The 24,800-nt window shown below is 38.4% G+C and overlaps 1 protein-coding gene and 1 long non-coding RNA gene across 7 annotated transcripts in view; one reads left to right on the forward strand and one right to left on the reverse strand.

The window, feature by feature from the left end:
- Positions 1 to 24,800, reverse strand: part of LOC120371899 (connector enhancer of kinase suppressor of ras 2-like) — a 581,536-nt gene that overhangs the window by 112,949 nt on the left and 443,787 nt on the right. The window lies entirely within an intron of this gene.
- Positions 115 to 24,787, forward strand: LOC120371906. 2 transcript variants are annotated; one of them, XR_005584645.1, is made up of 3 exons: positions 115 to 141; positions 271 to 460; positions 21,863 to 22,961. It is a non-coding gene; the product is annotated as an uncharacterized LOC120371906 (long non-coding RNA). The 2 variants fall into 2 exon arrangements; XR_005584644.1 differs by lacking the exon at positions 115 to 141 and adding an exon at positions 24,727 to 24,787 and having other exon boundaries at positions 151 to 460; positions 21,863 to 22,020.

A 24,800-nucleotide genomic window follows, 5' to 3' on the forward strand; every position in this document is an offset into this window, starting at 1 on the left:
TCTACTTTAGGAATTATTTTGGGAACATTCTATGACTGGTGTTACATATGAGGTCAGACTAGATGATCACAATGGTCCATTCTGGCTTTGAAATCTATGTATTAGTTGGAGTTTTCTGAGGGTGGATGGTTTCATGACCAGGTAAATAGCTTTGCTCTAGTCCAGATGAGAGGCGACAAGAGTGGATTTAAACTGAGGTTAGGTCATCATCTGCCAGGATGGGATGCAGTGTCCTGGTCTGCTGTACATGACAGAATGCATTACTTGCAGATACACATCAGTGAAGAATGCGGGAGCACTCAAACTGCAGACTGAACTGACAAATTGTGGTTGTGCATCTTCAACCAATGGAAACTGTGCCACTTCTGCAAACTGTTCAAAGTGCTTCCATCTTGCTTATATTCAGTTTTAGCCAGCTGTTTTTCATCCATAAACTGATCTCATCTAAGCACTATGCCAGGTTAGTGACAATGGTGCTGTAATATGCTGTCAAGGATAGGTAGAACTATGAGTCATCTGCATATTGTTGGCACTTGGGTTCACAATGTCTACCCAGTTCTCTCAGTGGTTGGATTTAGATGTTGTAATAAAATTAAAAAGGTTGTAGAGCAGTTTTTAAACTAAGGGCTGGGGGAAAGCCGACAGGTGTGGAGGAGCACGTTGTTTGGACAGCGACATCCCTTAGGGGAGGATCTATTAATGGAGATTCTCTATGTCCTAGTAAGGAGGAGAGGATTGAAGATGATAAAATACAGGTAGGATCTGATGAGAAACAGTCAAATGAAAAAAAATCATTCAATTACATCATGTAATGGCAGACAGCTAAAGAGTGACAAGTTTTCAAAGTGCTTATACACCAATGATAGAAATCTAAATAATAAGATGGGTGAACTAGAGTGCCTCATATTAAATAGGATATTCATATAATAGGCATCACAGAAACTTGGTGGAATGAGGTTCATCAATGGGACACAGTAATATCAGGGTACAAAATATATCAGAAGGACAGAACAGGTTGTGCTGGTGGGTGAATGGTACTATATGTGAAAGAAAGCATAGAATCAAATGAAGTAAAAATCTTAAAGGAACCATACTGTACCATAGAAACTATGGATAGTAATTCCATGCTCTAATAATAAGAATAGAGCAGTAGGATATATTATTGACCACCTGACCAGGATGGTGATTGTGACTGTGAAATACTCAGGGAGATAAGAACAGCTATTATAATAAAAAACTCAGTAATAATGGGAGATTTCAACTATCCCCATATCCCTGAGGGTATAAATCACCTCAGGATGGGATGCAGAGATAAAGTTTCTTGACACCTTAAATGACTGCTTCTTGGAGAATATGAACATAATTTGTTGGGGACAACATAGTTTTTGTAAAGGGAAATCATGCCTCACCAATCTACTAGAATTCTTTGAGGGGGTCAACAAACATGTGGACAAGGGGGATCCAGTGGATATAGTGTACTTAGATTTCCAGAAAGCCTTTGACAAGGTCCCTTACCAAAGGCTCTTAAGCAAAGTAAGCTGTCATGGGATAAGAGGGACGATCCTCTCATGAACTGGTAACTGGTTAAAAGATAGGAAACAAAGGATAGGAATAAATGGTCAGAATGGAGAGAGGTAAATAGTGGTGTTCCCCAGAGGTCTGTACTGGGCCCAGTCCTATTCAACATATTCATAAGTGATTTGGAAAAAGGGGTAAACAGTGAGGTGGCAAAATTTGCAGATGATACAAAACTACTCAAAATAGTTAAGTCCCAGGCAGACTGCAAAGAGCTACAAAAGGATCTCTCAAAACTGGGTGACTGGGCAACAAAATGGCAGATGAAATTCAATGTTGATAAATGCAAAGTAATGCACATTGGAAAGCATAATACCAACTATACATATAAAATGATGGGATCTAAATTAGCTGTTATTACTCAAGAAAGAGATCTTGGAGTCATTGTGGATAGTCCACTCAATGTGCAATGGCAGTCAAAAAAGCGAACAGAATGTTAGGAATCATTACAAAAGGAATAGATAATAAGACAGAAAATATCATATTGCCTTTATATAAATCTGTGGTACGTTGACATCTTGAATACTGTGTGCAGATATGGTCACCCCATCTCAAAAAAAGATATATTAGAATTGTAAAAGGTTCAGAAAATGGGGTATGGAATGGCTGCCATATGAGGATAGATTAGTAAGATTGGGACTTTTTGGCTTGGAAAAGAGATGACTAAAGGGGGATATGATAGAGATCTGTAAAATCATGACTGGTGTGGAGAAAGTGAATAAGGAAGTGTTATTTACTCCTTCTCATAACACAAGAAGTAGGGGTCACCACATGAAATTAATAAGCAGCAGGTTTTTCACACAACATACAGTCAACCTGTGGAACTCTTTGCCAGAGGATCTTGTGAATGCCAAGACTATAACAGGATTTAAAAAAGAACTATATAAGTTCATGGAGGATAGGTCCATCGATGGCTATTAGCCAGGATGGACAGGGATGGTGTTCCTAGCCTCTTTTTGCCAGAAACTGGGAATGGGTGATGGGATGGATCACTTGATGATTACCTGCTCTGTTCATCCCCTCTGGGGCACCTGGCATTGGCCACTGTCAGAAGACAGGATATTGGGTTAGATGGACCTTTGATCTGACCCGGTATGACCGTTCTTATGAATAGAGCCAGAGAGAGAACTGATCCTAGTAGAACTCGACAGTGTGTGTGGAGGGGGTGTGTGTCTAATAGTGGAGTTTCCCATCACTACTCCTTGGGTATCTGCCTACAGGAAGGACTCAGACCATCTTAGCACATTACTCTGGACCCCTGCTACCTACCTCCAGCAGGAAGGCAATATCTCATAATGCACTGTATCAAATGCTGCAGGGGTCCAGGTATATAAGAACTGATCTCTGCTCTTTGTCCACTGATATAAGAAATCATCCATTAGTGCCACCAATGCTATTTCCATTCCATGTCCTGTCTGAATTGTGCTGGTTCTAGGATATTTTCTGTAGCAAGATGAGTTTGAAAGTGGCTTTTGTTCAGCTTCTCTGAGAGTTTGCTCAAGAATGGGAGGTTTGTGAGCATTAATTAGCCAGGTCAAATATATCCAAGGTGAATTTCTTAAGTGTTGGTCATACTATTGCTGGACAGAGGGAAGGAAGATTCCTTCACAAAATGAGGCACTATTTCAGTCATGAGTGACCAAAGTTGCTTCTGACTCTCTTTCACCAACCAGCAAGGGTATATATAGTTTAGACTCACAGGTGTTTGATCAAGTCTTTTTTAGATGCCCTATACATCTTGTGGAGTGAATGGACCAAACTCAAGGAGTCTTGCAAAATCTTCCCAAACATGGGTGATCTTGTCAGTAAAGTAGAATGACAGTTCTTGTAGTGCTTTGATTAAAAAAGCCAGATTTTTCCTATTAACTTATAATTTGAGAAAGATTACTGCACAAAGTTTTTGACAGCACATTAATGTTAGAAATGTTGGCATTTAAAATAATTATGTAGCGACCTGATCTCTCTGAAGTCAATGGCATAAAACTTTTTGCTTCAGTAAGGGCAGAATTGAGCCTAAATTGTAATTTACTAGGGTAATGAGCTTCGAAAGGTTAAACAGTGTTTTTTGATATCAGATCTAAGAAGTATGGCTTTGATCTGTAAATCATGGCAGTAAATTGAAAGAATATCACCTGTACTTGGAAATAATTACAGTTATGTGAGTTTAGTCCAAAAATACTGAGATTTACATTGAGGGATCAAGGGGTTTCAATTCAGATTGGTCCAAGGTTTCCAGACGCAAGCTAATGCATTTCAAAGGGATTTTGAGTGACTGCTCTACTCCCCGTTTAGAATTTGAAAGAGAAGAGAGCTGGGATAATTGACCCTCCACAGTTGTAGTTCACCAAGGGGATGTCAGCCCTATGAGTGGGGCAGTTTGTATGTATGTATGTATGTATCACCTATGAGTTGGCCATTTTGAACATTATTTGTTAGCTGTCAAGATGATCTGACAACCTAACACCACTAATATTCTTTCCTTAGCTGCTCATCTCCCTCCTATGGACTACTGGTTCTCTTCAACAGTCTTTTGACCCATATTTACCCCGTGAATCTGCTCCCATTCTTTCCAAGGTAGCCTTGGCTGACCTCCTCCCCTTCTCTCCCAGACAGAACTTTTCCAGCCCCACTCACCAGATAGGGCTAACCTGCTCCTCTCTCTTGGTACCGGGCTGGCCAGCTTCCTCTGTTTATACGGAAGAAGTGTTCATTGCCATTGTGAATTGATCCATTTATTTGAGTTCATTGTTTAATTACAAAGAGCACCTACACATAGCAATTCCAGGCATCCATTTGACTAAAGATATTAAATTCTTAGGATAATTAACCAATTCTTTGGATACAGTAACAGAACTTAGACATGCAGAAGACAGAATGTAATATGAAATGTGTTGATATTAACAATATTTTTTGATTTCTATAAGTATTTCCTTTGACTCTTTGTAAACTTTTCATAGTGAAGATCAAATATTATTTTAAAAATGTTTGGTGCTTTGAATAGTGTAATTTAATAAAAAACTGGCTGTACTAGAGAAGTAGCGAAGCCAACATTTTCCACCTAAATATATGAATGCTGAGCCCTCACAATGTGCACTGATTTCAATAGGATCTGTAGAGACTCAGTGCCTCTGAAAAACACTTATTTAGGTACCTAAAAATGGATTTATGTGACCAACTAAAAGCTCTCAATGTGCTTAAAGATAAGAGAAGACTGGGGTCCAAGTCTGTATACGTTTGAGTATTTAAAGATTACTAGTTCTTAAAGCCTAGAGGAGCGGTTCTCAAACTGTGGGTCAGGACCCCAAAGTGGGCTTGTGTTAGACTTGCTGGGGCCCGGAGCTGTAGCTGAAGCCTGAGCCCCACTGGCCAGGGCCGAAGCCGAAGCCCAAGGACTTCAGCCCTGAGTGGCAGGGCTCAGGTAACAGGTCCCCTGCCTGGGGCTGAACCCCTTGGGCTTCGACTTTGGCCCTGCCACCCAGGGCAGTGGGGCTTGGGCTTTAGCTTTACCCCCATCCATTGCATGGGATGGCAGGGCTCAGGCTGGCTCAGGCTTCAGTCCCTCCTCTTGGGGTTGTGTAGTAATTTTTGTTGTCAGAAGAGGGTCACGGTGCAATGAAGTTTGAGAACCCCTGGCCTAGAGACTCTACTCTTCTACTGCTCGGGAGTGGTTGCACCAGTATGTAGGCCATTAAAAAGGCCTAACAGAATGCCGCAAATGGAAAATGGTTTGTGAGAGTGATGTCATCCTTTGTACCAAATATAGAATGCACTTGATTGTCTTATAAATCACTTGACACTTAGAGGCACAAAAGGCTATATGTGGTCAGAGAAAAAATGAAGCAGAATTTCCTAAATGGAATAAAGAGCATTGTGCATACATCACAAGGACTTCTTCATGTGTACCTAATAGTTTTCTGCATGAACATATTCTCTCTCGTATCTGACCATTGATCACAGACTTGGTATAAGGAAATGGGTTTTTAGAAGTATGTTTTTTTTTTAAACCAATGTTTTCATATCAGTTATAAAAAGGAAAATTATATTAAAAATGTATTGCAAGGTCATTCTTGCCTTAGATAAGAATTCCATGAAAAAGCAAATACTATTTGTATCATGGATCTATACAGTTAAGCTTTAAATTGCTGAGTTTCTAACTGGCAGTTGAGTCAGATTCTGAATTAACTTACATTAGCGTAAATCGAGAGTAATGCTTCTGACTAACAGAGTTATGTTGGTATGTAGCGGAGATCAAAATTTCACCCAATGTCTACAAGATGACATTTTATAATTGTTTGTTCTGACAACATTAGGATAATTCCAACATTAGGATAATTCTTGTCCAAGTGCTAATTAAGAGCACAAGTCTTCACTCATGTATTGGAAAATAGAATATGGAGCTTAATTCTTATTTGAGGAGACTGGTCCAGAAACTGGGAAGATGCTCAAGAAGGTGTGTTTGGAAGCACAATTATTTCTCTGTCTATTGCAAAGTGCATTCAGATATTTTGTTTGCCAAAGGAAATTTAATCAAAATTACCGAATAACTTGCTGGTAGGCCTGTAAATGTGCTTACACCACCATTGGTTCACCCTGGTCCCAAGATCAGGTAAAATTAGAAGGGAGATAAAGATTTTATTGATAGGATAACAGCAAAAGAGAGTTCTGCCATTTGGAATAAAGGGCTTACTGCTAAGCTAATTTATGGAACAAGAAATAGCTCTATTCTAGAATTCTGAGACAGAGATTTGACCCGGGGTCTGATCCTGCTCCTACTAAAGGCAATCACAAAAATCCCATTGAGTTCAATGGTACAAGGTCTGACCTTTGGAAAAACTAATAGCCAGTCTTCAAAGAACCCATGACCTTCAATGGCAACACTATGGATTAAAGTAAAGCACAAAAATATGCCCCCATCTACAAGGGCTTACTACACCTATCTTTGATAGTTGCCTCTTGTACTTCATTGGTGCTTGCTGTAATTTGATAGATTTTTGGATGCTGAATCAGGACGTATTCCCTTTGGTTTTGTTTGCTCAGTTTGTTTCCTCTGGTTTATTGAAAGTTAAAGTTTTATTTTTAAATATGACCAAGTAATTATAAAGTCTTGCTGTTTGTCCTGTAAATATTGTAACACATATAAAATAAAATGTTTAGTTTATTGTAATCCCAAATTTTTGCCTCTCTAATCAAAGCCTACTTTTTGTACAATAATAATATTGGGAGGGGGGCAGAATTGTTGTAACTTACATTTTTGCTCTTAAGAGATAAACTCAGGGATTGTTCTTGAACAAGGCATTGAGGGTGTAAACTAAATTATATCTGCTTATTTGACTTCCGCCATTTAAAAGACAAAGACTATGTATAAATCAATAGATGTTACCTAAGGTGGATGTGACTGTTATAAGTATACCCTAGTATTTTTGTTGATATTTGCATAACTGAGTCTACCTTTTTTACTGGCTTCTAAATTTCTACCACTATATTTTCATGTATTTCAGAGGATTCTGAAATTATATTTCTGATCCTGAACAGAGGATTCTAATTCAGTTGCTAACCCACAAACTACTAACCATATAAAGAAGTGTCCTCTGATTACACATGTGCATACATCCGCCAAAATATATTTACACAAACATGTATGTGTATAATTATACACTTAATTTGCATGTGTAATTATGTCAATAGCATGCACAAATTTGGTATTTGTACATACTAATGACCAATTACAAATCTGTCTGCAATCTCAGTAATTGTATGCCCAAATTATGTGAGCAACTGTGAGCACATTTTTATTTGTGGTCCCACATTTCTGATCTTTTGAAAAAAAAAGAAATAGCTTATCCTAGTTCCCCCACTGTATTTTGAACTCTGCCCATCTTTCCAAAGAGGCCAGTCTGGGGATCAGTCTGGGCCATCAGGAAGCCAAGGGAACACAATTCCTGCATAAATCATGCTGTCATGAGGATTAGGGCACTAATCCCACTCCATCTAAATCAATGGGAGTTTTGCTATTGACTTTAATGGTTGTGGGATAAGACCATTGGGTGATAGGGAGGCAGTGACATTTTAATATGAATATTAGGGCACTGTTAAACAATAATAGAATACCATTTATTTAAATATTTTTGGATGTTTTCTACATTTCCAAGTATATTGATTTCAGTTACAACACAGAATACAAAGTGTACAGTGCTCACTTTATATTTATTTTTATTACAAGTATTTGCACTGTAAAAACACCAACAGAAATAGTATTTTTTATTTCACCTAATACAAGTACCATAGTGCAATCTCTTTATCATGAAATTGAACTTACAAATGTAGAATTATGTACAAAAAAAGGGCATTCAAAAATAAAACAATGTAAAATTGTAGCGCCTGCAAGTCCACTCAGTCCTGCTTCTTGTTAAGCCAATTGCTCAAACAAGTTTGTTTACATTTGCAGGAGAAAATACTGATGGTTCTTGTTTACAATGTCACCTGACAGTGAGAACAGGCGTTCGCATGGCACTGTTGTAGCCGGAGTCGCAAGATATTTATGTGCCAGTTGTCATATGTCCCTTCACGCTTCAACCACAATTCCAGGAGACATGCGTCCATGCTGATGACAGGTCCTGCTCAATAAGAATCCAAAGCAATGCGGACTGATGCATGTTCATTTTGATTATCTGAGTCAGATGCCAACAGCACAAGGTTGATTCAGGTTCTGTAGGTTCCGCATTGGAGTATTGCTCTTTTAAGACTTCTGAAAGCATGTTCTACATGTTCTACCTTGTCTCTCTCAGATTTTCAAAGGCACTTCAGATTCTTAAACCTTGGGTTGAGTGCTGTAGTTATCTTTAGAAATCTTCCATTGGTACCTTCTTTGCGTTTTGTGAAATCTGCAGTGAAAGTGTTCTTAAAATGAATAACATGTCCTGGGTCATGATCTGAGACTGCTATAACATGAAATATATGGCAGAATGTGGGTAAAACAGAGAAGGGACCATACAATTCTTCTCCAAGGAGTTCAGTCACAAATTTAATTAACACATTACTTTTTTTAATGAGCATCATCAGCATGGAAGCATGTCCTCTGGAATGATGGCCGAAGTATGAAGGGGTATACAAATGTTTAGCATATCTGGCACGTAAATACCTTGCAATGCTGTTTACAAGAGTGCCATGCAAATGCTTGTTCTCACTTTCTGGTGATGTAAATAAGAAGAGGGCAGCATTTTCTCCTGTAAATGCAAACAAATTCGTTTGTCTTAGCGATTGGCTGAACAAGAAGTAGGACTGAGTGGACTTGTAAGCTCTGAAGTTTTATATTGTTTTGTTTTTGAATGAAGTTATATAACCAAAAAAATTCTAAATTTGTAAGTTGCACTTCCATGACACAAAAAGATTGCACTATAGTACTTGTATGAGGTGAATTGAAAAATACTATTTCTTTTGTTTATCATTTTTACAGTGCAAATATTTGTAATAAAAATAATATACCCTTTGATTTCAATTACAACACAGAATACAATATATATGAAAATGTAGAAATATATCCAAAATATTTAATACATTTCAATTGGTATTCTATTGTTTAACAGTGACATTAAAACTGCAATTAATTGCGATTTATTTTTTAATTGTGATTAATTTTTTTGAATTAATTGCGTGAGTAACTGCAATTAATCAACAGCCCTAATAAATATTAAAAGTTCTGCAAAAATAACTCACTATAGTAAAATAAATGAACTGTTTCCATTCCACAATATTATTATTATTAATAGTCATTTATATCATGGACATGCTGTATAAACACTAGTGAAAAAGACAGCCCTGCTCTGCACAACCTCTGGTTAAAAACCTCATGACTGGTACAGCAGCTACAGACTTGATTTTCCCCTCACAACAGTTTTACATCAGTGTCGCTTTATTGATTTTAATGAATTTACCAGGCCTTGAATTTTCATCTATGCGAGCTTAGCATCTAGAGTTGCTTGTGGTGTTCTTGTCAAAGCCTGTGAGAATTCTAATCTGCCTGACACGTCTGTAAATTATTAACATCACTTACATTCATCATTTAAATTACAAGGATTTTTATGAAAAAAATAAATGTCTAGGCTAAGAAATAAAAAAGTAACCCCATCATAAAATAAAGAGCTGAACCTTGGAGATGGCATGAAATCTTTCATGGTCCATTCCCTGCTCACAAAGACTAGAATTCTATGGAAATGAGAATTTGCTACCAAAAACCATCTTGATATGCCATACAGACAATCTCAAATGCAATATATTCTATCTAGATATGTCCTTTGCTTTAGATGCAGATGTAGCTTTCCTACATCTTTATTATAGTCACTGTTCTGCTACACTTGGGCAATTCATGCTCTACAAAAATACTTTTTTTATTGCTTTGAAATCCATGTATTCTTTATCCTAGGCATTTTCTACAGTAGACTTGTTCTAAAGTGAAGTGGCAGCCTTAGTCCCAGAGGCTTTACATATCTCTCCAGTTCAGTAAGCTGCTGCTTAACCCATCAAAGATACAACACTGGCAAATTTATTATGCTCAGCTAAAAATAAAAGCTGCCTTTGAGGTTTTTCTTCTACTCGCTCATGTAGAGGGGTTGGGGTGGAGACAGGAAGATACTTTCCCGCAAGCTGCATATATCTACAATTCAAAGAGGCACTTAATTTCTATGCTAAAAAACAGAAACATATAAAAAAGAACTAAGAAAAGAACAAAAGAAGAGAATCATTTCAAAATTCCTAATTATCAGATACTTTATACATATTATGTTAGTGTACAGTAAGTAACAGATTCACCAGACAGAAGCATCAAAAAAGAAACATTTAATTTCTTTTGATTTTTAAAAATGCACTCCATCCAGTCCTCTCAGTAAATTCACTCTTAAATGGCATAGCAACAATTTAGGATCAAAGTCCAGTTAACTAATTATTCCCAATAACCATATCTCCCCTCCCAATTCTTTCACCTCATCCACTAGCTCAGCCTTCTTCCCCTACATCTCAGGAAAAGCATGAAAGAACACATGGGATTCACAATGTGATCTATAACAACAAACTAGAGCTTTGGTGAACCAAAGAAGGAAATGCATTACACATTACATTACACAGCCAAGGACCCCTCACTGAGAACACACAGCTTCCAACCTTATCACACAAACTAAGGACTAATTTGCCCCAGATGAGGGCAATTATCACTGTCTCTCACAGGGATATAGAGTAATGGAGTAAAACTTTTCTTTGACACCACAAAATATCATCTCATGTCTGGTTTTGATTACATTCTATTATGCATCAGCACTTCCTACAAAATAAATAAATAATTTTCTGGGCTAGGGAGATCCTTGAAAATTTCCCGCCTCTGTTCCATTGTTACTCTGATTTAAGATGTACCTGGAGATTCCAAGCATCTGTTTTGTGGCTGGAGATTGCATCTCTCACTTCTGGCAGAATATGCTCTCAAATAGATTTCAAACCTTCATTATGAAGGGGGTACTGTGCATTGAGAGTTCATAACACCTTGGTTTGGAAGGTCATTGCTAGAATTATATTGCATTTTCTTCACCTCAATCCACTGATTCTAACATGCAAAGCCATAGTGACACATCTAGGTCTCCCCTTAATAGTTTTTATGTTGAAACATCACATCATGATCCACCCTACTACCTGCTATATTTTTTCATGGTAGGAAAAGTTGGTACAGTACATGGGCAACAAATAGATATAATCTGAAATAAGCATGTATACGGAAAATGAAACAATAATTTAAAAAGAGTTAAAGGAGGAGTAGACACCTACGCCTACTTGAATCAGTAGAATATATGCAGATCATGAAAAAATGTCTAAAATAAGACAGAGTGAACAGGCAGGACACTTCCCAGCAATGGTTAAACTTCATTTTACAATAAGCAAAAGCTTAGTTTAGTCACTGATAACCAGAAACACTGTTTTAAACAAATTCATGGGCACCTGAGATCTGGAAACATGAGGTTTTGCCTCCCTTCTTCAGGGACCAATGATAATGAATGCATTCCCAAATAATAGACATGCCAGGCTGGGCTGTTTTGAGCAGCTGGAAATGGCACAATAACTTGGAAACTGAACCACAGGTCTCAAGTCTGTTCTTTAACATGATTGGAATAGATATGAGACATGTGGACTGTGATGGGATGTTAGATGGGGTGGGATCTGAGTTACTACAGAGAATTCTTTCCTGGGTGCTGGCTGGTGAGTCTTGCCCACATGCTCAGGGTTTAACTGATCGCCATATTTGGGGTCGGGAAGGAATTTTCCTCCAGGGCAGATTGGCAGAGGCCCTGGAGGTTTTTCGCCTTCCTCTGCAGCATGGGGTACGGGTCACTTGCTGGAGGATTCTCTGCAGCTTGAGGTCTTCAAACTACAATTTGAGGACTTCAGTAACTCAGATATAGGTTAGGGGTTTGCTACAGGAGAGGGTGGGTGAGATTCTGTGGCCTGCATTGTGCAGGGGGTCAGACTAGATGATCATAATGGTCTCTTCTGACCTTAAAGTCTATGAGTCTATGTTTGTGTTACAGCAAATTCAGCAATGTGCCAGTGTTTTGTGGAATTCACAATCTATCAATAGAGTATATTATCAACGTAAATCCCTGCAAAAATTGAGGAGGAAAGGAAAAATAAAAATTATTCACCCCTGGTGAAAGCAATGGATGTTTGCATTTAATTGAAAACCTAACAAATTATATGAATCTGTAGACGGAAGCCAAAAGACACTTTTATAGTGCTCATTTGAAATATTCACCAGAATTTAAAGAACAGGCTGTGGCTTGATCAGAGAGAAGTTAACAGGTGGAATTTAGTGGCCCTTGTTAAGATGCAATAAATGAGCATACAAGCTGAAGGAAGAGAGATATTACACGTGGAAAATGGAGTGCAGAGCTTTTCAACAGAAATTATCGCCAGACATGGGAACCTTAAGCATATAGGTGCTCTAAGTAAAGACTGCTCTTGGACGCTCAGTCAGGTGGATTGTTGCTGATACTTACTGTTACAAATGGAATAAGCCCCTGAACTGCACCTTCACACTATCACACTTGCAAGAAACATGCATTTTACTTTGTGAATGGGATTAACAAGAGCCAAACACGCAGCAGTAATACTTCTAGTTCTTTTGGGTTTGGGGCCCAGTTTGGCTGAATTTTATTGTGTACGTTGTCCCTGCCACTGAATGCTTTTTGAATTAATCAGTCGATAAAATAAAATGAATACATCTATCAAAATGTGAAACTGAAATTTGTTGTTAGACCCCTATGATAGCTGGCATTTGCTTTCTTCGATTTTAAGGTTTAGGACAATTTTAAAAGTACTACAGTGTCTGGATTTTCATTTTATTTTTAGGTACATATGTAAAATGAGACCTACAGGGAATGATAGTGTACCTATACTTGTAATTTAAGTATTATTAACAAACATTTAGATTACTTCATGTGGCGTATGGCTGCCCTTTAGTCTGTTTATAGATAGTGAAGTTCAAATGTATACTTTCACTTTCAGCTTGCCTTTTGTAGCCTGAGGTAGGAAATAATAAAACTGATTAAACATTATTATTAGCCTGCTAACATAATATACAGTAAATCTCAGCGATCTATAGACACTTTAATCGCAAAGGGCTCTAGAATGCTTGCCACCTCTAGGGAGGAATACAACAACTGTTGACACTGCTCAGCAACACTACTCTACAGTTTGGGATGGGAAGCAAAGAAAATTATAAAATCAGATCGGCCACAGAATTTTCTCGCCATTTAAGAAATCAACATATTATAGGCATCCACAAAAACAGTTTTGTGTTCAACCTAGAAAAAGTGAAAGATCTTTTCTCAATCTGTATTGCACTGTATTCCTCTGATCCTCAAGTTAGTTTTTAATGATCCGATTCAGCAAAATCAATTAGACTACTTAAATGTTTGAGTTAAGCAAAGTCGTATGCTTAAGTGCTTTGCTGAATTGGTGCCATAGTCATTTTTAAAATGTAGACTTTCCCAGCACATTAAATCAGATGAGGAAAAAAAAAGGGTTTATCACCTATCACTTCTACAAAAAAAGAGTATTTATAAAAGCTACAAAAATATTTTTCTGCTTAAAAAAGATTTAATTCTAAGAGTGCAGAGACTGAAAGTTTTCACAGACTGAAATGCTTACATTAAGGAATCTAAAGAATATATGCTAAAACAGAACATAAGTCTGAACTATTAAATGGACACATTTAATATATAAAATAAGATAGTGAATACTTTCATTTTTAACCTTAGTTGATAGTTTTTCTTTTACTGATTTTATTTTTGTGATTTGTTTGTTGATTTTCATAAAGAAACAATCAAAAATATAAAAAGGTAAACCACTTAGCTTGTATGTTACTAAAGACTGCACATTTCATAGACTATTCAATAGAATTATGCAACTTATTAAAGCTCAAAACCAGACAATACAAAATTGGGTATCATCCCACAAACATACCATGTTAGGGTGGGAGTAACAATAAAAAAAAAGATGTACACAATTAGGCAAAACATGGAAGGAGGGGACCAGTGCACCGGGGAAGAAAAAGCAGAACGGTCAGGTGGAATGGAAATCTGGTATTCTTTGCGCTACCTCAGAATTCTTTATTCAAACATATCAAGAAGTGGAACAAATTTATTCAAATAATTTTTCTATGCTGATAAGCTATTCTTGTTTTCGCTGCTAACTCAGAAAGGTCCAAGTATTACCACCACTTTGTTCTGGGCACAAATCTACTCCTCCATTTTTGTAAAATCATGTACTTGATAATCATTGTGGCCCTCAAAAACCAAAGTCTTTGTGGTGTAGTTAAAGCCAGCATAGTAGGTATATAATAACCTAGGCTATAATTTTCAGCTAAGGTTTGGTTGCTGCAGCCAAGCACTGTTTTAACTCTTGTATCTGCTGCTTCCTGCAGCTGCCCGACTGCTGATCAGTCCCATAACATATGCATCTCTTTATTACAGCACCAACAAATATCAGAGGAAAAGGCACCTCATCTTATAGAACCTCTGTGATGTCGAATACATTTTGAATAGAATCTTTTGATGTATAGCCTGAGATCTGCAGAAGCATTTTTAACATTCCTTAATATGCTCTGGCATGGTGGTTCTTTTAAGGGCTATAATAACTACTCTTCCCATGCTTTCACAAAGAACTCCAGACCAACAGGGTTCCTCATCATTAGTAAACCATACATAGTTGACATGGGCCTGAGGAGTTTATGAAGCATTTCAAAGGATCCCGGGAGTTCTGAGGCCTCTGGTACAACTAGGGCATCCGGACCAAATTGAGACCTTAGCAAGTGGTTTAGTTATAAGTACTGCCACTCTGCTGAGGGTGGCAGGTCACATCAGTTCTTTAGTGTTAGAAAAGAGACAAAGCCCTCATCCTTGACTAACTGGGAAATCCATGTGATGCCCTTGTTCAATCAGATATTCCAAATTACAGTTTCCCCCTCTCCCCCAAATTTGCAAGTCTGGGTTACTCTGATGCTTTTGAGGATGAAACTGGTACCTCTTAGCTAGGACAGCCCAGACCCTTCATGCAGCCACCACTGTAGGCATCTTATTTTTCTCCATCAGACAAATAGAGGAACTGAGTAGACCCATAGGGGGAACTGGTGCATTAATACCTGTTCAACTTCCACCCATGTAGGTATAAGAGTGTTAGCATGCTGGAACCAATTTGTTTGGGAAGCCCAACCTGCCCACACCCCACCCACCTACAGGGGGCTGGAGTTTTTTAAGTGTTAGTCATGGGCCCCACAAAAAGGCTCTAACGTTGCCCTCTTCTGGACTCTCTCCAATTTGTCCACATCCCTTCTGTAGTGGGGGGACCAAAACTGGACACAATACTCCAGGTATCAGAGGGGTAGCCGTGTTAGTCTGGATCTGTAAAAGCAGCAAAGAGTCCTGTGGCACTTTATAGACTAACAGACACTTTGGAGCATGAGCTTTCGTGGGTGAATACCCACTTCGTCAGATGCATACTCCAGGTGTGGCCTCACCAGTGTCGAGTAGAGGGGAATAATCACTTCCTTCAATCTGCTGGCAATGCTCCTACTATTACAGCCCAACATGCCATTGGCCTTCTTGGCAACAAGGGCACACTGCTGACTCATATCCAGCTTCTCATCCACTGTAATCCCCAGGTCCTTTTCTGCAGAACTGCTGCTCAGCCAGTCGGTCTCCAGCCTGTAGCAGTGCATGGGATTCTTTCTTCCTAAGTGCAGGACGCAGCACTTGTCCGTGTTGAACCACATCAAGTTTTCTTTTGGCCCAATCCTCCAATTGGTCTAGGTCAATCTGGACCCTATCCCTACCCTCCAGCGTATCTACCTCTCCCCCCAGCTTAGTGTCATCTGCGAACATGCTGAGGTGCCATTAATCCCATCATCCAGATCATAAATAAAGATGTTGAACAAAACCGGCCTCAGGACCAACCCCTGGGGCACTCTGCTTGATACCGGCTGCCAACTAGACATCGAGTCATCGATCACTACCTGTTGAGCATGACAATCTAGCCAGCTTTCTATCCACCTTACAGTCCATTCATCCAATCCATACTTCTTTAAAGTTGCTGGCAAGAATACTGTGGGACACCGTAACAAAAGCTTTGCTAAAGTCAAAATATATCACATCCACCGCTTTCCCCATATCCACAGAGCCAGTTATCTCATCATAGAAGACAATCAGGTTTGTTAGGCATGACTTGCCCTTGGTGAATCTATGTTGACTGTTCCTGATCACCTTCCTCTCCTCCAAGTGCTTCAAAATGGATTCATTGAGGACCTGCTCCATGATTTTCCTGGGGACTGAAGTGAGGCTGACTGGTCTGTAGTTCCCCAGGTTCTTTTTCTTCCCTTTTTAAAATATGGGCACTATATTTGCCTTTTTCCAATCATCAAGGACCTCCCCCCGATCACCATGAATTTTCAAAGATAATGGCCAATGGCTCTGCAATCACATCAGCTAACTCCCTCACCACCCTTGGATGCATTAGAGCTGGACATTAAATCTGCATTAGATCTGCATTAGATCTTCATGAAAACCAGGAAATATCTTATGTTAATATCTTTAGGTGATATACATAATTTACCATGTTTATCATGGGTGGCCGTAATTCTACATGCAGAAGTCTTTTGTCTTAGGCAGTATGCCAGCAACTTGCAATCTTTTTCACTTGACTCCTAGAAGTCCTACCTGAGCTGAAATAGGACAAATTCAGCCTATACCAAGGCTTACTGAGTTTATATCTACAATTAATCAGGAATAGGAATAAATCTGGAAATGAGGCTGTGACATAAGACAAATCAACCTCTTTTACATTTTTCTGAAGGGCTATCAGATTTTCTCCATTGCCTTTTTCTTGGCAAATACAAAACTTATAATTTACCCCTCAAATAGGCCTTGAATATCTCCCTCAATAACCTGCTAGAAGATGCTGGGGGTTCATTTATCTCCAGACACAGCCCCATTTTTTAAAAAAAAATAATTTGAATTGGAAATCTAATGAAAGTGAAGAATTAAATCTTTATCTATATGGCCGTTTCTCAGCCAGATCTGTTGCTATTTGAAGAGTTATAAGGGCACAATCAGAGTCAGCACTTGTATTCATGGGGGAGTTAATTACAGAATTAACCAAGTCCCCGGAGATCAAAAAGAAATCCATATGGGAATAAGACCCATATGTCAAAATATGAATAACCCCTACCCACTGGATCTGCAAACTGCCAGATATCACATAGTCCCAGATCTTTATTGTGCAACTCTAGACCCATTCTAGTTTTGGTTAGTTTATGATTCTGCAGCCAAGATTTGTCCACAAAAAAGTCAAGCACCTCATTAAAATCCCCAGGAATCACAGTGGGAATATGGGGTTCTCCATATCATTTAGTAAGAATCCTATGCAAAGTTTCAGGATCATCAAGCTTAGGCTCATACATATGTAACACTGACAGACCCCGATCGTTGGCAAGCAGGATTGAACCTGGGACCTCTGGAGCTTAGTGCATGAGTCTCTACTGCATGAGCTAAAAGCCAACTGGCTGTTAGCTAAGGCTGTAGAGCAGACTCATTTTATCTCTCTCCTTAAGTGGTCTCGGTGCCACTAGATGGTTCAGAACACCACATCCAGGAGGTGTGTGGGTTACACATATGCACAATGATTAATTAAGATAAATGTATAGTGATGGTAAGGATTAAAAATCTGCCCTGATCATTTCAAATTCACTCAGAGACTGTTACCATCAGTGCTTTATGGAAAAGGATGGCTAACCTTCTGGATGTGGATGATAAGGAACAAGATACTGCTTTTCCTACCCAGTCACATTCTGATTTAGCAGCCTCATCTGAGGTCAAGTGTGCCTCCTGCAGAAGCTCTAACATCTTTGTTTGCTTTCTTTCTTTTAAAGATTTTAGAATAACTGAACGTTAAATGTCTTGAAGATGAAATAAGACAGCAAAATTACTTATGAAAATATGGCATAACTTTGGATCGAGGCAGATTCACATTTTCTGTGTTGCAATGCGTTTTTCCAGGTTAGCAATTCCTGATAAACAAAGTATATCCTACTGGACTGAAAATAAGGAAAACTAAATAACCTCTATTTTTGTAACAAAGTGGCCAAACCAGGTGACCTTCCACTTTGTTGCTCAAAAGAAAATAACTCAGTCCAAATAAACTATTTTCTTTTGAAGTCAAGGAAGGGTATATTTCTGAATTAGCATTGTCTAGGGCTATCTCTCACTGGACAGATAATGATGATCAAACTTCTGACCATTTTGCAGATATAATATCACGGTAATCACCATTGATTAAAAATTATACTTTTCACTTCTACCATACAATTCATCAAGAACCTCCAAAAAAAAGTGGATGCATGCAGACATTTAAAGATTGTTGATTGTATTCAGCTAGCCCTAATCAATTTAATTCTTTCTCTTTCCTTTCCCTAATATTATAAAGGGTGAAAATTGTTTCCCTTTCACATCTATGCATTTGTAATTTTATGCAGAGTATGATTAATAAAATGACATTTTTAGCTAAGTTACAGGGGGGCACTATGTTATGGGACAGGCTGAGTGGAGGTACCACCTTACTAAATTGAGCCAAATCTCTGAAGGCTTGTACTCCTGCTAATTCAAGCTCTTTTGACACAGTCATGGTTTTCTACCCCCCAAATAAATAATTAAATAAATAAATAAAATAGGATCATCATCTCAGCCAGTAAGCGTCACCTTGTAGTTATAGGGCCTGGAAAAATGCACATTGACTTCAATGGGCTGTAGATCGGGCTCCTAACCACCTTCTAGACCACACGGGATAAAGTGGATAGATGCACTTCAAAATCTCAGCAACTTAGGGAAGTGATATTAGCCATGTTACAGATAGTTTAACTAAGGCACAGAAAGGTTAAGTGGTTACCTGAGGCCACAAAACAAGTTCCCAATTACACTGGAAATAAAACTTAGAAGTGACTCTCAGTCCCATGCTTTGTCAAGGAGACAGTTCTCCCTTCTTTTCTGAAACAGGAAGTAAAAATTAAGGGCCAGCACTTTTCCAGTCACATGGAGCTAAACACATGAATATGTGATTTCCTTAGCCCATCTTATTGTTATAATATATATTATGGTGGTGCTCAGGGTTACTATCACCCAAAAGAGATGTTTGGTGCAACTGGGACATCCCAAATTGCACGTGTGATGACAAGAGCTAATTCTACTTTTTTTGTTCAACTATTTTACTGCACATGTTTTTAGCTCTCAACATGTGCCATTAAACTATGTACCCTTTGTCAAATTGGCTTCTGGCAGCTCCAGAAATAGTTTTGTAGCTTTTACTCCATTCATCTATAAAAGCTCTGTGCTAATGGGCATGTATTAACAGCTCTGCTTGGTCAGCAGACAGAAAATAAATTGGAAGTTAAGCAAGAGCAGTGAAACAATGATAAGCCCTAAACCATTTTAATACTGTGACACACTTAAAAAATAAACAAAGGCATCTCTGATGTACTATTTCCAGCAGGGGTTCTCAAACTGGGGGTTGGGACCCCTCAGGGGGTTGCGAGGTTATTACATGGGTGGTGGTGGGGGGAGGTCACGAGCTGTCAGCCTCCACCCTAAACCCCGCTTTGCCTCCAGCATTTATAATGGTGTTAAATATATTAAAAAGTGTTTTTAATTTATAAGGGAAGTTGCACCCAGAGGCATGCTGTTTGAAAGGGGTCACCAGTACAAAAGTTTGAGAACCACTGATTTACAGTGACTCTGCCCTAGAATGGACATACTCTCAATTTCACTGTGTAGGGAGTATAGTAGTGAAAGTATCTATCATAAAATCTGTCAGCAGCCAAGATCATCTTCCACACATTACATATATAAATCAAAAACATGGGAAGATTTCATTGTTTAGGAGCTGGTTTCTTTATTATGAAATACAAGTATATTGTTACTCAGTGGATACTGAGCACAGATATTGTATTGTGAAATGAAAACTTGTGACCCCTCAACCTTCTTATTTAGGGGCTTGATGCCAGAACAACTGGATTAAATTCTATAGCCTGTGTAATGCAGGAGATGAGTCTAGGCAATCATACTGGTGCTTTCTGGCCTTAAATTGTAAATCTATGAAAAAAAATTCAGCAATTCCAATATAAATATTTTAAAGGGTACTTATTCACTTTGTGGCTATCCTTCTGTCTGTGCTCTCTCTGTCTAGGGTACTCTTGCCCTGTCTTACTGTTCAAATTTTTGCCTGGAACATTTTTCTTTCTGCTGTTTACTTGCTGGTTCTTGATGCCACCCTATTATTCTCTGTACTGCTGCATATCTTTGCGTTCTTCAAGTCTCTGGAGCCCAGTCTTATTATTACTAATCTTTTTGCTGCGGAACCACAGCATGACCAGTGTATTCTTAAAACTCACTTTAACCTAAAGGAGATGAAACAGTTTTAAAATAATTAAGTAATATGAAGTACTCAGATCTTCAAAACTAGCTCATCTTGAAAACTGATCCAATTAATCAAGGAACTGATTACTACTTTAAGATATGCGAACAGCGACTTCCATTTGAGACATACCTTCCTTTTAGTTTTCCTGGTAGAATTGTGAGACTCAATAAAATTAATTAATAAATAAGAATATAATTTAAAGTCATTCTTCAGAAAAAAAATCAGAAATTTCTGCCCCTTTTTCTAATATCTCCATAGCTAGAAATGGTGCTGCTGTCTCTCTGTGTGAGCCTCCACTTTGTAATTCTTTCCAGGAAGTCCAGGGTGATGACAGTTGTTCTTGACAATTAGCTCAACATTTTTCTGTTTCAAACTATGTCAAACCATCAATGTGGGAACTTCCTCTTTCATTGTCGTTGTTATAGCAGGTAGTTCAAACGTTTTTTAGGCATTTAATATTAATACTTAATGAACTGTAATGATTAGAAAGTCTTTTATTTCACATAGCAGGTTTCCTTCAAAGATACTGAAACTTCTCAAAGCACTGATTTAAAGAAATTGATTAGGTCTATTGAAGGAGGAATATAGTGACACTAAAAAGCCCCAATTAAAAACAAACAAAAAAACCTCCATCCAAGAACACATTGTTAAAACCCCGAAATTAGAATTCTAAACTTGCATTGAAGGGGTAGTGTTTCCTGACGTATTCCAATTAGCACAATCCTGTGCACCATTTTATAATCTGGGCTTCCTACAATATTGTATTACTTACATATCCATTTTATACAGCTAACTCTGCATCCTCACAGAATTTATGAAACCACTCAATGTTTAGGTTCCAGTACCACATAGCTTCGTAAACATTTATCTGGCATGATCAGCCTGTGTAATTATCAATTTTGTAAGACTATATCTATGCTTAGTAGTCATAGCTACTGTTAAATAAGTGTCATTTTGTTTACTTCTGTGTAAAGGAGGTGATAGCGGAGTAGCCAAATAATACTGGGTCCCTTGTTTTCTTATTTGATCATACTATATTTTATTATACAGAACACCGGCCATCACCCATGTTCATTAAGGGTGCATAACAGTTTTCATTATCACACTGTCATTCCAACTTTCCAAAATATTTACCTTGACTGAAATTTTCTAAATCTGGGTCTTTGTCTAAAAGTGATTTTGGAATGTGTGCATGGGTGGAGGGAGAGGGAAAGCAGGAATGTAAATTTGATCAATATTGTTTTAGCAGTTTTTGAGTTCAGTAACCTTTCCTATTATTTTAAATCTTATTTAGGGCCTGATCCTGCTACCTTCAAACATTTCAGACCTGGGAAAACACAGACAGAGAGACAAACAAGAGAGAGAAGAACCACTTAGCAGTATCAAAAACAAATTATTTATGTATTTTTATAAGCCAGCAGAACACCTTCATTTCACAACAAATTTGGTTTGGTAAAACCTCATAGTCACAGCAGCTGGTTTTTCTTTATACAGTCTACTATAAACCCTGAGTCTTGCTAACCTGAAGTTTCATTATATAGATGGCTGTATGTAGCATAAATACTAAAAAGCAGAAGAAAAAATCACAAAACATTATTATACAATAAGGAAAGAAGACAGTTTGCTCAGATAAATTAAGCCTCTATTCAGAAATATAACCTTGTGTAATTTCCCCTCTCTTTTTGACACCAAAATGCCATTAAATGGACCTTTGGTCTGACCCAGTATGGCCAGTCTGACCCAGTATGGTTCTTATGTTCTTACTGTGATTCTTATGAATAGACCTGAGCGCTGTATGTAGTATGATTGCCTGTAATTTCCTCAATTTCTTCCAGCCCATTCTACCTCACAGTTGACAAAACTTTATCTTATCATCTTATTAATGTAAAATTGTTGTAGCCATGCAGTACAAAGTGCAGGCCACCATTTTTTACTCAAGGAGTAAATTCCCATGTCTTTTTAAAATGTTTAAAAATGTTTTGTGTTAAAAAACATGTGAACTTTGGAAATGTCAAATATGCTTTAGAATGCAAATCAGGACTTGTAAAGCTATCAACGCCTTCAAAGGACTCACACCTTAGGTGGAATGAATCCAAAATTTCAGTCACCGCAAAATAATTTTATCGTCATTCTCATTTTTTTTTAAATAACTGTAAAATAAAGCCATTGGAAGCTTTTAAGGAGGCCAGGATAGAGTGAACTGAATAGTTTTCACACATAATGAATCCAAGCAGGTGTGACAGAATTCCATGTCTGACATAAATTTAATGCCATTGTCCGCATTTGAAATGCTACAGCAACAAGCTGCAGCCATGCCACTGTAGTGCTTCAGTGTACACACTACCTACACTGGTGGGAGAGGTTCTCCCATCGCTGTAGGTAATCCACAGAGCCCTGCGCGGATACAAGTGTATATCCGTGGATGCAGATATCCGCAGATATAAATCAGTTTCTGTGGAACCGCAGGGCTCTTCCAGGAACTGCAGTGGCGAGAGGAGAAGACCATGTCCCTGGTTGCACTCTTGTGTTCAAGCGGCACTCATGCCCCGAGACAAGAGATGCAGACAGCTGAGTGGAAGGGATGGGAGCAGGGCTGCAGGCGGTACAGCCGCACCGGAGGAGCTGCCGGACCAGGGCACTGGCTCCTGGGAGCGGCAGCTCCATGTTCTGCTCCTTTCAACCCTGTGGTTCCCGGGAGAGCCCTGCGGTTCTGTGGATACCGATTTATATCCGCAGATATCTGCCTCCCTGGATATAAATTTTTATCTGTGCAGGGCTCTAGTAATCTACCTCCCTGAGAGGTAGTAGCTAACTCAATGGAAGAATTCTTCCACTGACCTAGTGCTGTCTACATTGGGGGTGGGGGGGTTAGATCACCTTAACTACATCACTTGGGGGTGTGGATTTTTCACACCTCTGAGCAATGTAGTTGGATTGACCTAATTTTTAGTGTAGACCAGGCTGCAGGGACCAAGTCACAGGAGTTCTTAGTTCTGCATGCTATAAAAATGACAGCCAGTTAATCAGCAAAAATTTTATGATACTCAAAATGGACATTTTACTGGACATATAACTCCAACAATGATTGTTCTGGCCCTAGAAGTAAAAGAATATTCCACTGTAAGCATCTAACACTATAGCTTGCCATATAGTGTTACAGGCCATTAGCTAATAATCATTTTATAAACAGTGGATGCTTTCCCTTTTATTACAGTCATTGGTAAGATTATGTATGAAACAGTTTGCGTGACAGAGTGTGGCAGGATTATAAAACGATGTAGTCCCTTTAGGTCTGAAGCCACACAAGATGACTATCATGCATACTAGTGACAAGCAGTTATTTGTGCATGGTTTCAAGCTGTATCAAATCACAACCTTATGCTGTGAAAATGAATTTACTCTTGGATTTCTATATCCACTGCTAAATTGCCTTTTAAAACTTGTGTAATTTAGGAAACTGTGGCTTCCAAATGCAGTGCACAGTTGCTTCTAACCAACTGCTGTAAACTTATTTACTCAGCGTATTTTCTTATTATACTATTGCCCAGCTTTGGTTAACTACAGAACATTTCTCACTATGAATGTAATGAAAACAGGGATTTCCAAAAGGCCAAACTATAAAGAGGCAAAAGAAGGAATAAAAGAAACTCAGCTGGAATATGAAGGCTTTCTAGTGGTCATTCACTTAAAATGACTTGCTGTACATGACAGCTTTTCTTAAAACCTTTCAGATCTAGTATAATGTACCAACCTGCATATGACTTTTTCCAGTACATGCCTATTGATATATTAAATCATAAACATCTATTTTCAAATAATATGAGTCTAATTTAAACCCATAACATTGTTGTCACTTTCCTATACACTATGGACACAAGGAACTTCAAAGTGGAATGAAATCCAGAACTCTTCCCTGCTCCATAAACACTGACCCCTTGTAGATAAAAGCTTTTATCTACAAGTATGACTGGGCCTGTGTCACATAGATACACAGTTCTGATCCCACTGAGCAGAATGCAGTAGTACAAACACACACCTGCTAATACAAGACATTATATAAGAGAGCTCTCTGTTTGGGAACTCTGGTATTTGTATCTAAGAATAAATGACAGGGCCGGCATTAGGAAGTGTGGGGCCTGATTAAAATAATTTTGACAGGGCCCCGGCAGGGATGACTCACCCGGCGGTGCTCCGGGTCTCCACTCCAGGTCTTCTGTGGCACTGAAGGACCT

Source organism: Mauremys reevesii, linkage group 9 (assembly GCF_016161935.1).
Source record: "Mauremys reevesii isolate NIE-2019 linkage group 9, ASM1616193v1, whole genome shotgun sequence".
Taxonomy (NCBI): Eukaryota; Metazoa; Chordata; order Testudines; family Geoemydidae; genus Mauremys; species Mauremys reevesii.